The 17,429-nt window shown below is 43.5% G+C and overlaps 1 protein-coding gene across 1 annotated transcript in view; it reads right to left on the minus strand.

Annotated features, from left to right (window-relative positions):
* The window catches only part of LOC126354904 (retinol dehydrogenase 14), a 103,400-nt gene that overhangs the window by 85,206 nt on the left and 765 nt on the right, over window positions 1-17,429 (minus strand). The gene's annotated exons all lie outside the window — the stretch shown is intronic.

Genomic DNA, 17,429 nt, shown 5'->3' on the forward strand with positions numbered 1-17,429 from the left:
CAATCTGAGCATCCCTCTTAGATTGTTTAGACAAGATACCTGTATAGCGCGAAAACTGGCAATTGACTCTAAATAGTGAAAAGTATGAAGTCATCCGCATGAGTAAAAAAAAAAAAAAAAAAAAAAAAAAAAAAAAAAAAAAAAAAAAAAAAAAGGAAACAGCTAAATTTCGGTTACGCGATAAATCACACACATCTAAAGGTCGCACATTCAACTGCGCAAGAAGGGTTGGTTATAATTACGAATAACTTAAATTCGAAAGGAAAGGAAGAAGCTAACATATATAACTCTACATTTAATGAACATCTACTGATTGCCAACCACGCTCTGAAAAATCTAAGAGACCAAGTTATTCTTCACAGACAAGTCAAAGGACGTAGGATGAACCTTTGGGTAGACTTAGAGATCTGTAAGCATCTTGAGCGCAAAGATGGGAATTAACTGCAGCTCGCCCGTAGACAATTTTTCGATCGTTTCAAACCCACACTGTTCACAAAAAATTCTTCATACGGTTTCCGGTGGACTTGGCGAGTGGTTCATTTCCTCTAATTCCATTACACAATTTTTGTACATACAGATTCGTTTGCCATTTTATGTTGTACTAAGGTATTGATGCCACCCACTTTTTTTTTACGTTTGCTACTCTTCAGAGACCTATGAATTTTTGCTCTTTACTGTCATTATGTTGAATAGCGTGCTTATGCACTGACATTTTTGCTTTTCCTACGATGATGTACAGGAGGTGATATTAATTTTGTTGCTGTCACTAAGATTGTAATAACGTTCATATGCACAGACATAATTATTTCCGTACTATAATGTACGATAGTCCTATAAGGCTGTTCACTTATTATAGTATATTTTATGTTTTGGTCTTTTTCAATATTTTATTCTACACTCGTTGATTCGCATGGTGTATTTACGTTAGTAATTTTAATGTGCTTACGGTTATTGGCTGTTTAGACCGCCAAGCGTAAATGTTTATCGGTGCGTGGGACTCGGGAGTTGTTTTCCTGATATCCACGCTCTCCACTATCTCTCAATCGGCATGTAGCTATTAACGTGGTCTATTTGGTTTTGCTGAGGTGACAAGCCTCTGATTCTAGGGACCTTAACTTTGACATATGTTCATACAGACAGCTGCCGACATATCATGTGGAGATAATTTTAATAACTGTTTGCTAATGTGAAATTTGTAAGTACTGCTTGTCCTATGTTGTTATATATCATGTTTGTAACATTCCTACTACACTTGTTGTAGTGAGTTTTTTTTTTTTTTTGACACGTACTATTGACCTATGACGTTTCGATTGTAAGTTTTGTTATGGAATTGTATGCAGGTTGTCTTTCTGAGCAAGACTAGTTTAAATCCGTCGAAACCATGATGAAGATTATATGAAAACTATCATTTATTGCACCTGGTTGGCTGCCTGTTACACCGGCTGTTCTGTAACCGTTGCTGTGGTGGAACCATGTTCAAAGTATTAAAATTCAGGGTGAAAGGACAACAATTAGCCGGCCGGTGTGGCCGAGCGGTTTTAGGCGCTACAGTCTGGAGCCGCGCGACCGCTGCGGTTGCAGGTTCGAATCCTGCCTCGGGCATGGATGTGTGTGTGATGTCCTTAGGTTAGTTAGGTTTAAGTAGTTCTAAGTTCTAGGGGACTTATGACCTCAGATGTTGAGTTCCATAGTGCTCAGTACAGAATTTGTTGAATGGACTGAACAGCAACAAGTACCTTTCCTCACTTTGTGTAACTTCAGCTCATCTGTACAGCTCGCTGTATCTGATAACTAATGACGGTTGTCCCGAAAAGCGTAATATTAAAGTCATTCATTTACCAGCTGATGACATTTTAATAAGTGACCTATTGAGCATTTGTGCAATACTTTCCAATTATACGATATGGTAGCACGTTTCGTGTACGCATCTCCGTCGTAAGGGATGTGTTGAAAGTAAAAGGGGCTGCGGTAAGAGCAAGACCTTTAAACAACACGAGAAAAATCTCAGGGAGCATATAGTGTGTTTCAAAAGAGTGTCACATATTCCTACAGGAGAACTGGTCAGAGCTTTATCATTATATGTCCGAAAACCAATACCCATTGAGATATGGGCCTTTTACTCGTGACGAATAATGTATAGTATTCGGCGGTGTAGGCCGTCACAATACATAGCATAGCAAAGTACCAAAATACGCATCTGACGGGAGATGCAAATTCTCGAGCTATCATGGAGCTGACGTATCACGATCGCCTCAGTCAGTGTATGGACACGAATTGTCGGTGACAATCTCATAGGACCATACATTCAAATAGATTAACAGATGCTGTATGCCATCGATCTCTGCGCGATTAATTACCTGTCTCTGGAGAGCGTTACCCTTGCCAAACGACAACTATTATGCTTTATGCACGACGGATCACACATCCACAGTGCCCACCGCAAAGCTTCATGGGCGTATGTGCTAGGAATGGACACTTTGTGGATTAATAATCAAATTCGAAAAATGCTGAGGAAACAGAGACTGTTACACTCTCGGTTAAAAAAAAAAAAAACTGCCGACAGCCGAAAGGTAATACAAATTCGTGCGTCGTTAAGAAGCATACAAGAACTTGCCGAGAACCCGAGAAAACCATTGTGATGCGTAAAAACACTAAACGGGCACTAGTCTGGGGTAGCAATAGACGGCAGCAAAAGGAAAGCTGAAGTTTTAAATTTCATGTTTAAGAAATCATTCAAGCAATAGTATAGTACAAAAAACCTTCGTCTGACTGTCGTACACACTCCTGCAAAGAGTACATAGAAATAGGCATCCGTGGTGTAGACAAGAAACTGAAAGAGTTGAAAACAAATAAATCGGTTGATCCAGTTGCAATCCCAATTCAGTTTTACAGGGAATACTCTGCGGCATTGGCCGTTTACTTAGCTTGCATTTATCGCGGATCTTTCGCCCAGCGCCAAGTCCCAAGCGACTGGAAAAGTACGCAGACGTCTCCTGCATATAAGAAAGGTAGAATAACGGACCCGGATAACTGCGGACGAAAATCCTTAACATCTACCTCTACATCCATACTTCCAAGCCACCTGACGGTGTGTGGCGGAGGGTACCTTGAGTACCTCTATCGCTTCTCCTTTCTATTCCAGTCTCGTATTGTTTGTGGAAAGAAAGACTGTCGGTATGCCTCCGTGTGAGTTCTAATCTCTCTGATTTTATCCTCATGGTCTCTTCGCGAGATATACGTAGGAGGGAGCAATATACTGCTTGACTCCTCGGTGAAGGCGTGTTCTCGAAACTTCAACAAAAGCCCGTACCGAGCTACTGAGCGTCTCTCCTGCAGAGTCTTTCACTGGAGTTTATCTATCATCTCCGTAACGCTTTTGCAATTACTAAATGATCCTGTAACGAAGCGCGCTGCTCTCCCTTGGATCTTCTCTATCTCTTCTATCAACCCTACCTGGTGCGGATCCCACACTGCTGAGCAGTATTCAAGCATTGGGCGAACAAGCGTACTGTAACCTACTTCCTTTGTTGTCGGATTGCATTTCCTTAGGATTCTTCCAATGAATCTCAGTCTGGCATCTGCTTTACCGACGGTCAACTTTATATGATCTTTCCATTTTAAATCACTCCTAATGAGTACTCCCAGATAATTTATGGAATTAACTGCTTCCAGTTGCTGACCTGCTATTTTGTAGCTAAATGATAAGGGACCTATCTTTCTATGTATTCGCATCACATTACACTTGTGTACATTGAGATTCAATTGCCATTCCGTGCACCATGCGTCAATTCGCTGCAGATCCTCCTGCATTTCAGTACAATTTTCCATTGTTGCAACCTCTCGATACACCACAGCATCATCTGCAAAAAGCCTCAGTGAACTTCCGATGTCATCCACCAGGTCATTTATGTATATTGTGAATAGCAACGGTCCTATGACACTCCCCTGCGGCACACCTGAAATCACTCTTACTTCGGAAGACTTCTCTCCATTGAGAATGACATGCTGCGTTCTGTTATCTAGGAACTCCTCAATCCAATCACACAATTGGTCTGATAGTCCGTATGCTCTTACTTTGTTCATTAAACGACTGTGGGGAACTGTGTCAAACGCCTTGCGGAAGTCAAGAGACACGGCATCTACCTGTGAACCCGTGTCTAAGGCCCTCTGAGTCCCGTGGACGAATAGCGCGAGCTGGGTTTTACACGACCGTCTTTTTCGAAACCCATGCTGATTCCTACAGAGTAGATTTCTAGTCTCCAGAAAAGACATTATACTCGAACATAATACGTGTTCCAAAATTCTACAACTACATCAGTTTGCTGCACAATTCTTGAATACATTCTGGGTTCGAATACAGTAAATTTCCTTGAGACAGAAAAGCTTCTATCCAGAAATCAACATAGATTTAGAAAGCATCGCTCGTGCGAAATTCAGCTTACAAATCATGGATAGAGGGCAATAATCAGATCCCTTGGCACCGTGTCCCCCCTGCAGACTGTTGAAGGTCCGAGTGTGCTGTTTAGGTTCCCAAATATGTGTGTGTGGCTCGAAAACTTCTTAAATAATGGAATCCAGTACGTGCCTTGGACGGTGAGGGCTCATCAGAGACAACAGTATCGTCAGGAATGCCCCAGAGAAGTGTGGTAGGACATCTCTTATTCTCGATGTACGTAAATATTCTGACGACAAGGCGAGCAGCAATTTACAGCCGTTTGCTGGTGATACTTCAGTGTACGGGAAGGTGCCGTCGTTGAGTGACTGTACGATGATGAAAGATGATTTAGATAGAATTTCGAGTCGATGTGATGAATGGCAGCTTTCTCTAGATGTAGAAAAGTGTGTTAATGAGGATTCGTAGGAAAACAATCCTGTAACGTTCGAAAATGTGCTATTTTTCACAGTCACATCCATTAAATATCTAGAAGTATACGATATGAAATGATATGAGCACATCAGGTTGGCAGTAGGGGAGGCGAATGCTCGACTTCGTTTTATTGGGAATATTTTGGGAAAGTGTACCTCATTCATAAAGAAAAAAATGTTCATATATGTGTGAAATCTTACGGGACTTAACTGCTAAGGTTATCAGTTCCTAAGCTTACACACTACTTAACTTAAATTATCCTACGGACAAACATACACACCCATGACCGAGGGAGGACTCGAACCTCCGCCGGGATCAGCCGCACAGTCCATGACTGCAGCGCCTTAGATCACTCGGCTAATCCCGAGCGGCATTCATAAGGGAGAAGGCATATATAACGCTAGTGCGACCCATTATTGAGTACTATTTGAGTGTGTGGAATCCTCACCAAGTCAGATTAAAGGACCAAATAGAACCAATTCAAACACGTGCTACTATGTTACCGGTAGGTTCGATCAGCATGCAAGTATTGCGGAGATGTCTCCTTAACTCAAATGGGAATCCTTGAAGGAGAGACGACGCTCTTTTCGTGAGGCACTATTGTGGCGTTTGAGTGCGGCTGCAGAACGCTTCTGCTGCCCGAACGTATGTTTCTCGAAGATAAGATGCGAGAAATTAGAGCTTTTACGGGGGCTTTTTCTTCGCTCTGGCACTAGGGCAGGAAAGGACATGACTAGTGGTGGTACGTGGTACACTCTGCCATGCACTGTACGGTAGCTTGCGGAGTATGTATGTACACGTAGATGGATTGGTCAGGAGGCCGGTACCATGGCCTTCCTGTTCACCGGACCTACTCCGTTTGATGTCTGACTCAGGGAAGATTTAAAAGCATTGGTGTATGTCCAGCCCACTCCTAATGTACAGACATTACAGGAGCGTGCGACTAATGCATACAACGCAAGCCGAATGGAGCCAGGTATATTCGAGTGTATGATCCACTGCTATGAAGGGCTGAAGGATGTGTCAGGATGCGTGGTAACCGTACGGAGCAATGCCTATAGTGTCTACTTCTACATCACAGATGGTGGGAATGAGAGGACAGATTGGCTCATATCTCAACAGGTAATAGTTTCGAGACATATAATTATAGGAACATTTATTCTAGTTTGGAGCGATATTGCCTCCTGCAGAAATATGTGACACTTTTTACTCATCGCGTATATCTAAACTGACATTCGTCTGGTTAGTGCGGTGTGCTGACCACATGCCCTCCATATCCACAATCCAGTGACGTCTATGAGTTGAGGATGACACGGCGGCTGGTCGGTACCATTCGGCCTTCAAAGCCTGTCCGGGAGGAGTTTAGCTTTATTATATGAAGAGGATTGCACCTGCAGGAAAAGATGAGTTACAATGAAGTAGTAGTAAGATTAGGCGCTTTTCAAAATCTGGCAAATCTCCGTATAGCTTGTGAGTGGTCTGCATGAACGAGTTGCCAAATGGCACTAAAAAAATTCAGAAAGGGGAGTGTGTCTGAGGTGATAATAGCGATCCCAATTTATTATTTAATGCAGGAAACAGTCTACATCGCGTTTCTTTTGTTTAACAATAATAGCCAGTTTCAGCCGAGGTACACCATCTTATTGCTACCATTAGCGTCAGACCTACAGAGGCCTACGTCTTTACAATACGGCACTGTGTAATGTATTTGTCCTACTATGAAGAAATAAATAACAAAAACAAAACGAATGAGCCAATTTAGGAGAACTTAGGGAAACTTCCCTCAGCGTTACCTGAGGGGATATGAATTCCAGTCCACCTACTCATCAGGCTTTGCAAATGCTTTCCGTCCTATCTTTCAGAATAGAAACATTCTAGCTTCACATTGCAATAGCGTATGACCTTACTTTCTGCATTACTGTTCACAATTCTTACAGCACTTTCAGTGCTTTAACATTTCTTATTGCTGTATTCATACGTCTTTCCAGCGAGCAATAAATTCGTCATCTGCATGTAGAAAGGCTGTCTCCTCACGGACGTTGCTAAAACGAACAGCACTTGCCTACGTGAGCGCCCACTATGAGTGCGCCGTGACCTGCAAACAAGCATCCGGTCTGCGGAGAAAGCGCAGGAAGTCACGACTTCTTCACTATCTCTCTTTCTCTATCTCTAGCTTTCTTCCCCTCATTCTTTATCCAACAGGTGAAGAGGTTCCGCACAATCAACCCATGTAAACAATGTGTTCACGATTTCTTCCATGATGTTTGCTGAGAAGTTTATACACTGACGGCAAAAACATCGGAACACTAAAAAATAATTAATGCAGTGTAATGAAATTTCGGGAATACATTTGCCTAGGTGACATATATAAATGATTAACATTGCAAGGTCACAGGTTAACCCAAACGCCAGATAAGCCATTACAAATGTGAAATGCTGGTACATTAATAACCGGTATAGACGTCAGACTGTCGAATGTAAGCAAGCAGACGTACATGCATTGTGTTGTAACGGATGTTAGTTTGTGGCATGGTGTTCCATTGTTCAAATGGCTCTAAGCACTATGGGACTTAAAATCTGAGGTCATCCGTCCCCTAGATTTAGAACTACACTACAGACGCGAAAATTAACCGATAGGAAGAAGGTGCTGTGATATGCAAATGATTAGCTATCCAGAGCATTCACACAAGGTTGGCGCTGGTGGCGACACCTACAACGTGCTGACATAAGGAAAGTTTGCAACCGATTTCTCATACACAAACAGCAGATAACCGGTGTTGCCTGGTGAAAAGTCGTTGTGATGCCTCGTGTAAGGAGGAGAAATGCGTACCATCACGTTTCCGACTTTGATAAAGGTCGAATTGTAGCCTATGGCGATTGCGGTTTATCGTATCGCGACATTGCTGCTCGCGTTGGTCGAGATCCAATTACTGTTAGCAGAATGTGGAATCGGTGGGTTCAGGAGGGTAATACGGAACCCGTGCTGGATCCCAATGGCCTCGTATCACTAGCAGTCGATATGACAAGCATCTTATCCGCATGGCTGTAACGGATCGTGCAGCCACTTCTCAATCCCTGAGTCAACAGATGGGGACGTTTGCAACCATCTGCACGAACAGTTCGACGACGTTTGCAGCAGCATGGACTATCAGTTCTACTATAATATATTTTTCCAATGAATACCCGTTTATCATCTGTATTTCTTCTTCGTGTAGCAATTTTAATGGCCAGTAGTGTAGTAACTAACCTAAGGACATCACACGCATCCATGCCCGAGGTAGGATTCGAACCTGCGACCGTAGCAGTCGCGCGGGTCCGGATTGCAGCGCCTAGAACCGCGTGGCCACCGCTCGTTGGTCTTAACAAGGAGAAATCTTCAGATATAGAATTAGCTTCGGGTGTATACCAAGACTCTCGTAATTTGACCATTACTGTTCACAGTACGTATATTACCTAGTGCAGTGGTTCCCAACCTGGGCATAATTACCCCCTGAGGGTTCAAATGAAGTTTTCTGAGGGGTTAAAACTAAACGATTCGATTCTGTTTCAGTCACGAAACTAAATTGTTTTCAAAAATATCATTACAATTCTCACAATTTTGTAAGATTGTAATATTGATTATACAAATTGACAATAATTGCTTTTTCTCAATTAGTAGCATTAATGTGGTGCAGGTTACAGGCTCCTCACGTAGTCCATCCGCTACACACATTTGCTGTGCTTTGTCCCGTACATCGCTGATGTCTTCTGCAAGTTGTAGATAGCAGCTGCAGCAGTCCAGAAATTTCTTCATTACTCACTTAGGAAAAGATAAATGAATTGAGAGCTCGACATAGCAGAAACTACACAAGGGCTGCTACAGTACCGTAGTGTTATTATTACACCGAACCGTCAAAGAGACTGGTATAGGCATGCGTAATCAAATACAGAGATATGTAAAAAAAAAGGCAGAATAGGGCGCTGCGGTCGACAACGCCTATATAAGACAAAAAAGTGTCTGGTGCAGTTGTTAGATCGGTTGCAGCTGCTACAGTGGCAGGTTATCAAGATTTAAGCGAGCTTTAACGGCGCACGAGCGATGGAACACAGCATCTCCGAGGCAGCGGTGAAGTGGGGATTTTCACGCACAACAATTTCACGAGTGTACCGCGAATATCAGGAATAAAAACATCAAATCTCCGACGTCGCTGCGGCCGTTAAAAGACCCTGTAAAAGTAAGACCAGCGACTACTGTAGAGAATCGTTCAACGTGACAGAAGTGCAACCCTTCCTCAAATTGCTATCGATTTCAGTGCAGGGCCATCAGCAAGAGTCAGCGTGCGAACCATCAGCGATATGGGCTTCCGGTGCCGAAGGACCACTCGTGCACTCTTGATGACTGCACGTCACAAAGCTTTACGCCTCACCTGGGCCCGCCATTACCGACATTGGATCGTTGATGACTGGAAAAATGTTGCCTGGTCGGACGAGTCTCGCTTCAAATTGTATCGAGCGGATGGACATGTACCGGTATGGAGACAATCTTATGAATCCATGTACCCTGCATGTCAGCAGAGCACTGTTCAAGCTGGTGGAGGCTCTGTAATGGTGTGGGGCGTGTGCAGTTGGAGTGATATGGGACCCCTGATACGTCTAGATATGGCTGACAGGTGACACGTACGTAAGCGTCCTGTCTGATCACCTGTGATTTTTATAAAGTTGCCACCCTTCCACCGTAAGAGCCATTTTAAAACAAATTGCACTTTCGGTGGAGAATAATTTCTTAATGTGAGTGTTTGTACCATTTTCATCCCTCTTACGGGGTGCATAGTTAATATGTTTGCGTGAGTTGTTAAAATTTTTAGTTTAAAGTAATCTGGTGTGTTGCAAATTTGCACCAGTGTAGTTTTTCAGAGGTCGTTGTGAGCGGTCGTGACTACGGGCGTCTTAAAAGGTAGCGGAAGCGTCTCTGCCCCTGAATAATTGTAACCTAATATTTCGAGGGTGCTTTTCTGCATATAAATTTTAAATCTGTTTTTGAAAATGTTTCTATGAATAAAATTTCCATTCGTTGCAATTTAATTTGTTTCCATCAGTCAATCCTTGGCAACTACTTCCACGCTCACATAGTGTGTTAAAGTTCTTGATGAATCGCTAGTAAATAAAGTAAATTTTTAAGTAAAAGATTTTGAGAGTTTGAATTTTCACGGTTCGCCATGGTCATTCAATCATCTCAACAGTGTAATATCAATTATTACGATAGTAAAATAAGGACAACAAAATATACAGCCCCGAGCGGAGAAAATCTCAGATCTGACCAGGAATCGAACTAGGGCCCCTCCACTTAGCGATCCACCGCCCTGACCACGCAGACGAAACGAAACTTCACGAGTTAAGCTGGTATGTAATGTGATTGCAGTGTTTACGCAATTGTGTAGAATTTACAAAGATCATGGCACTTTGAGCTCACATGTCAATATGAGGTTGCACCCCTCTGGCCTAGATGCATGCACTGATTCGGTTGGGAAGGACGTCACAAATTTATCGTATTATCTCCTCAGACAAGCTGCCCAAATGCTCCCTCCCCCCCCCCCCCCTCCTCCCCACCTAGCCAACTCGTCCTTCGTATCTTTGGTGATGGCACTGGGACACAGTTGACGTCCGAGCTGGAAACACACGTGTTCTATCAGTGACAGACCTGCAGATCCTTCTGACCACAGGTAACTCAACACCATGCAGACATTTCATAACGTGCCTTGTCTGGATTGTCCTGTTGAAAAATGACACCATGGTAATGTCGCATAAGAGGTAAGGCACGAGGACGCAGGATGGCCGTGACGTACCGTTCAGCCAACAGAGTTCCCTAAATCACTACCATGGGGGCCTTTATCTGCTAATATAGGAGCAGGTTTTAGCGATGGATTCTGAAAAACTCGCAGGGTTTTACCATGTCTTCTGGTTGCTTCATCTTTCTTTATCAGGTACTGTATATAAAATCTTTTTTATAGAACAATAAACTGACGGAGATAAAATGTGTAAAAGTTTTAATACCTTCTACATCAGCGTTTTAGTATATCGTTTAAGGATGACTGCTAAGAAATTATGGTTCTCGAAATGCAGAACTTGATTGATTCTTCCGAAAATCTGAGAAGTAAATGTGACGTGCAACTGATTTAAGAAGTACAGCAGCAACAATACTGAACAATCAAAATATCCACGGGTGTACTGCCGGTCTATAGTGTCCAACGGGCACAATATTTCGGCGATCAAACATGTCGCCATCATCAGGTGAACTGACGGACTGGGCTCCTGTGAACGTGCCGGCACGGAGATCCGTACGCTATGGCTGCTATAGCGTACGGATCTCCGTGCCGGCACGTTCACAGGAGCCCAGTCCGTCAGTTCACCTGATGATGGCGACATGTTTGATCGCCGAAATATTGTGCCCGTTGGACACTATAGACCGCCAGTACACCCGTGGATATTTTGATTATCAAATACGCAGGGAGAAACTCAAGAATCACAACAATACTGAACAACTTTCACAACGTCATTACTTATAAAACTTTTATCATAGTGCCCTTGGTATTTCACTTAGTACAATGATTGTGAACACAGGTCTGCAGCCCATGACTATGCGAGCGTGTAAATGAACAGAACGATGCTTCTTTCAATCATTTCTCTCTAAATTTAGGAAGTCAGCCTTTCTGTTATTTTTTTTTTCTAAAAACTGCCACTCAAAGCTCTTTTGCTTGCAATTGTAATACGGTCTAGAAATGTTTCACCCATCTCTTCCGATCTATTACAACTGTATAAGTTTTTCGATGTGGTCACGGGTGCACTCCTTGATCATATTTTAAACAACAAAATCTTACTTTCACCTCAAAACCACAGGACAACTCACAGACGTTGTCAGTCTGGCCAGCTGCAGAAAACTGCTTTTGTTTGTCAAGATGGAGAGGCGGGATCGCCGATTCCGAGAACGATGTGAAGGTAGTGTCTCAACAACCGCCCATTCACAGCCCGACTAGGCCACCTACTCGCTCGAAGCGCGATCCAACTGTGTGTGGACAACGACAGCTGCTTTTCGAATCCGATCTGCCTGCACTGACGGAGTGTGAGGAGGGTCGGGTCCAGCAGGTAGCGGTTCGGCAGTCAGACCGTCGCATCCAGACCACAGAGCAGGCCGCAGACCCACCGCCCACACATAGGTGGGTGGGTCGATGCAGGCACGTGCTGCGGACTGCCCCCTGGTCCACTTGTGTATGGAGGCGTTTAATGCACGGACAGGCCCTGCCGGTTTTTCACAATCCATCGCTACAATCTGCTCGTATATTAACAGATAAAAGCCCCCATAGGCCTACCACAGGTCGACCAGCTTGCTCACAGTGTCAGTGCAGTCAGGTAGTGTCAGTCAAGCAGTCGCTGGTGTCCATGTCGGCGGACCAGTCTGGCTCTGAAGGGGCGATTTAATGTAAGACAAGTGTTGTGTTGGCAGAAGAACCAACAGCGTGTTACGAGAGGAGGCCAAAATGCACGCGTTTTAGCTCACGCAGGCTGGCGTGAGGAGGGAAGGACTATACTGACGTGAGGTCTGGAACATGACAAGGAAGTAGAATTCAGAAAGCGGACGTAGCTAGTTTGATACTTAACTTTAATACATTAATGATGAACGTCGCTCTTGTCGGTACATGAGTCACAAAAATTCAGAAGACATAGTAACTGAATATGGCGCCTTGCTAGGTCGTAGCAAATGACGTAGCTGAAGGCTATGCTAAACTGTCGTCTCGGCAAACGAGAGCGTCTGTAAACAGTGTACCATCGCTAGCAGAGTCGGCTGTACAACTGGACGAGTGCTAGGGAGTCTCTCTAGACCTGCCGTGTGGCGGCGCTCGGTCTGCAATCACTGATAGTGGCGACACGCGGGTCCGACGTATACTAACGGACCGCGGACGATTTAAAGGCTACCACCTAGCAAGTGTGCTGTCTGGCGGTGACACCACAAGAAGGGCTCTGATTAAAATAAAGGTAAGGAAGGATCCATTCATTGTCATCTACTATTAAAAAAAATTGTTCAAATGGCTCTAAGTACTATGGGACTTAACATCTGAGATCATCAGTCCCCTAGACTTAGAATTACTTAAACCTAACTAACCTAAGGACATCACACACATCCACGCCCGAGGCAGGATTCGAAACTGCGACTGTAGCAGCAGCGCAGTTCCGGACTGAAGCGCCTAGAACCGCTCGGCCAGTGTCCGGCTACTACTGTTCAACAGTTGCAATCAAGAAGCAACCACGGAAATAAAGAAAAGGTTAAGAATCAGGATTTAAATTGAGTGTTAAAGTTTACCATTCATAAATTTCACTCATGGCATTACAAGATTATAGGGCCTATTGAATGGAATGAACAATCTACTGAGCGCAGGATATCGATGGAGAGCAAACACTAAATGGTGAAAAGGTGAGCCGGCCGGTGTGGACGAGCGGTTCAAGGCGCTTTAGTCTGGAACCACGCGACCGCTACGGTCGCAGGTTCGAATCCTCCCTCGGGCATGGATGTATCTGATGTTCTTAGGTTAGTTAGGTTTAATTAGTTATAAGTTCTAGGAGACTGATGACCTCAGATGTTAAGTCCCATAGTGCTCAGAGCCAATTTTGTTAAAAGATGAAAGAGCAGCAGATATGAGATTAAAAGCAAACTTAACTTAAATCTGGGAACAATGTAGTAGACAAAGGGAATGAATGTCTGAATGACGAAGGAAGGAGGGTATAAGGAGCAGAGTAGTACATGCAAAGAGAGCATTCTTCACCAGATCAATTCTACTGGTGCGAAATAGACTCTAAGAAAAGAAAAAGACAGACGAACAAACGACGCACGACAGAAGAATTATTCGAATGGGACGGAAATCGGTAGATATGACGTACATGCACTGGCAAATAAATGGTTATAATTTCAGAAAAACTGGATGGTTTATTCAAGAGAAACTGAGGAAGTCATTAATTCGTTGGTCCACCTATGGCCCTTACGCAAGCAGTTATTCATGATTGACAGAATTGTTGGATGAGTCCTCCTGAGTGATACAGTGCCAAATTCTGACCCAAGCTGCTTGGAGAGCCCTATCCAATTTGGGGGAGATTCGTAGACTTGCTGGTCAAGGTAGGGTTTGACAAGCACAAAGACAAGCAGTAGAAACTGTCGTGGAGGCTCGCCATGAAGGGCAACAAAACGGGACGTACCTCCGCGCTGTAAGGGCGGAGCGGATGACAACCAAGGGGTACTGCTACGGCATCCCAGAACAACATTCCTGGTTGTCGGGCTCTATGGCAGTCAGGTCGGTATCCTACCGCTGTCTTCGGTCTGCAGTTAACATTGACTGGAGTGGAATTGTCTTCACTGATGAGTGCCGCGCGGGATTAGCCGAGAGGTCTCAGACGCTGCAGTCATGGACTGTGTTGCTGGTCCCGGCGGAGTCCTCCCTCTGGCAGGGGTGTCTCTGTTTGTCCTTAGGATAATTTAGGTTAAGTAGTGTGTAAGCTTAGGGGCTGATGACCTTACCAGTTAAGTCCCGTAAGATTTCACACACATTTGAACATTTTTTTCACTGATGAGTCCCACTTCGAACTGAGCGCTGATGACCAGCGGAGGCGTGTCTGGAGGACGCTGTAGACAGCTGTGAGAAACCAACCTATCGCCCGCCATACGATCTGAGAATGAGAGTAGTATTTCATTTCATGACAGGACCTGTTTGGTTCTCTGCAGCTGCAACCTTACAGCGCAGCGGTACATCGATAACATTCTACGTTCCGTTTTGTAGCCCTTCATGGCAAGCCATTCGGGGTTTACATTTCAGCAACGCACCCTCCGCACATGGCGAGGGTTTCTACTGATTGTCTTCGAGGTTGTCAACCCCACCTTGGCCAGCAAGTTCGCCGGATCTCTTCTCAGTTAAGAACCAACTCGGGATTTTGACGATCTAGCGCGCCAGTTGGGCAGAATTTGGCACGATGTCCCTCTGAAGCATATACACTAAGTATCAATCAATGCCAACCCGAACAGCTGTATGCATAAGTGCCAGAGGTGAACTAACGCATTATTGACTTGCTCAATTTGTGAATCTCTTTCGCTTGAATACATCACCAAATTTTTCTGAAATTGGAATCATTTGTTTGTATACGTACTGTACATCTACTGATTTCCGTCCCATTCGGCTAATTTCTTCGCGGTGCATAGTTTTTTTTGTCTTAGAGTGAACAAGTCTGAATCTGAGCGAGAAAATTCTGTGAACCTAGCTCTGGAGTACACCACTGTATGAAAGTGAATTAAAGACTGTGGAAAAAAACGTGAAAGAAGAGAATGGAGGCTGTGCTACAGAATGGGAAATTAAGTGGACACATAAGGTAAGGAATGCAACGCTTCTCCACAGTATCGACGACGAATGGTATATATTGAAAACACCAACTAGAAAATAGTATAGAATTATTGGAAATGTGTCATGACACCAGGGAGCAACTTCTATGGTACTAGAGGAATCTCTGGGTAGCTAAAATTGAAAAAGACAGAGATTGAAATGCACATAACAAACAACTGAGGACCTTCGTGTAGGACTATAGGTGATATCTCAGATGAAGAGGTTGGCACGGGAGAAGAAATCGCAACCGCCGCATCAAACAAGCTGGAAGACATGATGAAGGAAAAAAGTCACGGTTTCTTGTTAGTCAGTCTTCGCATGTATAGATAGGTATAGTGTGTGCTATTGTAGGTGTGGTGTCTGATCGTTCGGGAATGCATGTCCGAAAGAACAGTCACCATCGTGTCAGTCCACAGCTGTGTACACAGGGGATTTCAGAAGTGATGGTAAATATTCAGGGATATGACAGGAAATCAAGTAAACGTGGGCTCTAAAACGCCTACCTTAAGAGCTATGAGCTATTCTTGATCTCTGATATTATGAAACAAGTTTTTTCTACTGCAAGTTCTTCGCTTTCCATATTTTGAGAAGTGGTAGTATAGACCAAAACAATAACAATTGTCCAGTAAACATGTGCTCTAAAATGCATACTTTAAAAGTTGTGAGTTCTTGTTCATTAGAAGAGTTGTGTTTCAAAGTAGTGAAGATGAACAAGTGCTCATAGCTCTTGAGGTATGTGTATAAGAACACATGTTTACTGGACAGTTTTTCCTTGTCTTGCCTTCCTAAAATATGGAAAGCAAAGAGCTTGCAGTAGAAGAGAATTTTTCACAGTATCGAAGATCAAGAATTGTTCGTAGCTCTCAAGGTATGCATTTTTGTTTCGAATGATCATTCCTGTCTTACCCCTGAATACTGACAATCTCTTCAGAAACACCCTGTATATACTTGAAGAAATAAATGCCAGAATTTTGATGAAACGGGGCACTGAAATAATTCAATGACTAAAGATAAAAATTTGTGCAGGACCGGAATCGGTAGGACGAAATGCTGCCTTTGAAGGCCACGGCTTGCTTTCTTCGCCAATCCGAGATAGTCCTCCGTTTCTAATGACGCCGTCGTCCTTCCTTCGTTCTTGCTACGATAGACATTCTCAACCCACACCGGACTCATATTTTCCACAGATATCTGTTAACCTCAATGTTAATCGGACTGGTATTTGTGACAGATGACACACTCTGTAATGTTTGTTATATCATTCACTCGGCATGGTGTCAATGAGAACTTCTAAATCGAGAGATTTGATGTTCAACAGCAGTTGAACGCAAAGAGAGACCCTCTTCTAGGACTTTAATGCAGCACACTTCAAAACAAGATGATGTGAGATAGCACATAGCTCCCCTGCGTCAGAAGCAGCAGCTGTGAACACCTGTCTAAATAGTCGGTGCTACAGAAAAAAATTCTCAATCTTAGTCAGAGCATTTCTGTTTTTAGTGCTTTTTTTTTAATTCTGTGGATTGTTATGCGTCCACCGTGCAACACGATACGTTCAAATGTATATCCTTAATTTAAATTTTCTCACTATTTGGAAACGTTAAACTCCACAGCGCCACGTCGTATGCTTTCTCTGAGGCAGTAAATGCCGGTAGGATAAATGATTGCTGATACTTATCTCCTCAGACAGCCTGAGTGTCCACAACAACAAAAACTAAAAACAGATCGTTCTATCTTGAGAGATAACACTAGAAGTTCGCGCGGACGAGAGGAGAGTTTCAGTAGTAAATGAAATATTAAGAAAATGGCATCGCTCTTCAACAATATTTATAAATCCAAATCGAATAAAGTCTGAAAATTCCATGATTTCGAACAAACTACTGCTACGGTCGCAGGTTCGAATCCTGCCTCGGGCATAGATGTGTGTGATGTCCTTAGGTTAGTTAGGTTTTTGTAGTTCTAAGTTCTAGGGGACTGATGACCACAGATGTTAAGTCCCATAGTGCTCAGAGCCATTTGAACCATCGAACAAACGTAATTCCTAAACAAGGTCCCCCGCTGCATACTCGTAAAATTATTTTAATTATTTATTGTATCTGTGCTTTAAGTCCTACGATTGAAGGCTCGGGTTACCAGGGGCGTTAATATTCTTTTATATGCGTGGTTCACTTCGTTAC

Source organism: Schistocerca gregaria, chromosome 3 (genome assembly GCF_023897955.1).
Source record: "Schistocerca gregaria isolate iqSchGreg1 chromosome 3, iqSchGreg1.2, whole genome shotgun sequence".
NCBI classification, from domain to species: domain Eukaryota; kingdom Metazoa; phylum Arthropoda; class Insecta; order Orthoptera; family Acrididae; genus Schistocerca; species Schistocerca gregaria.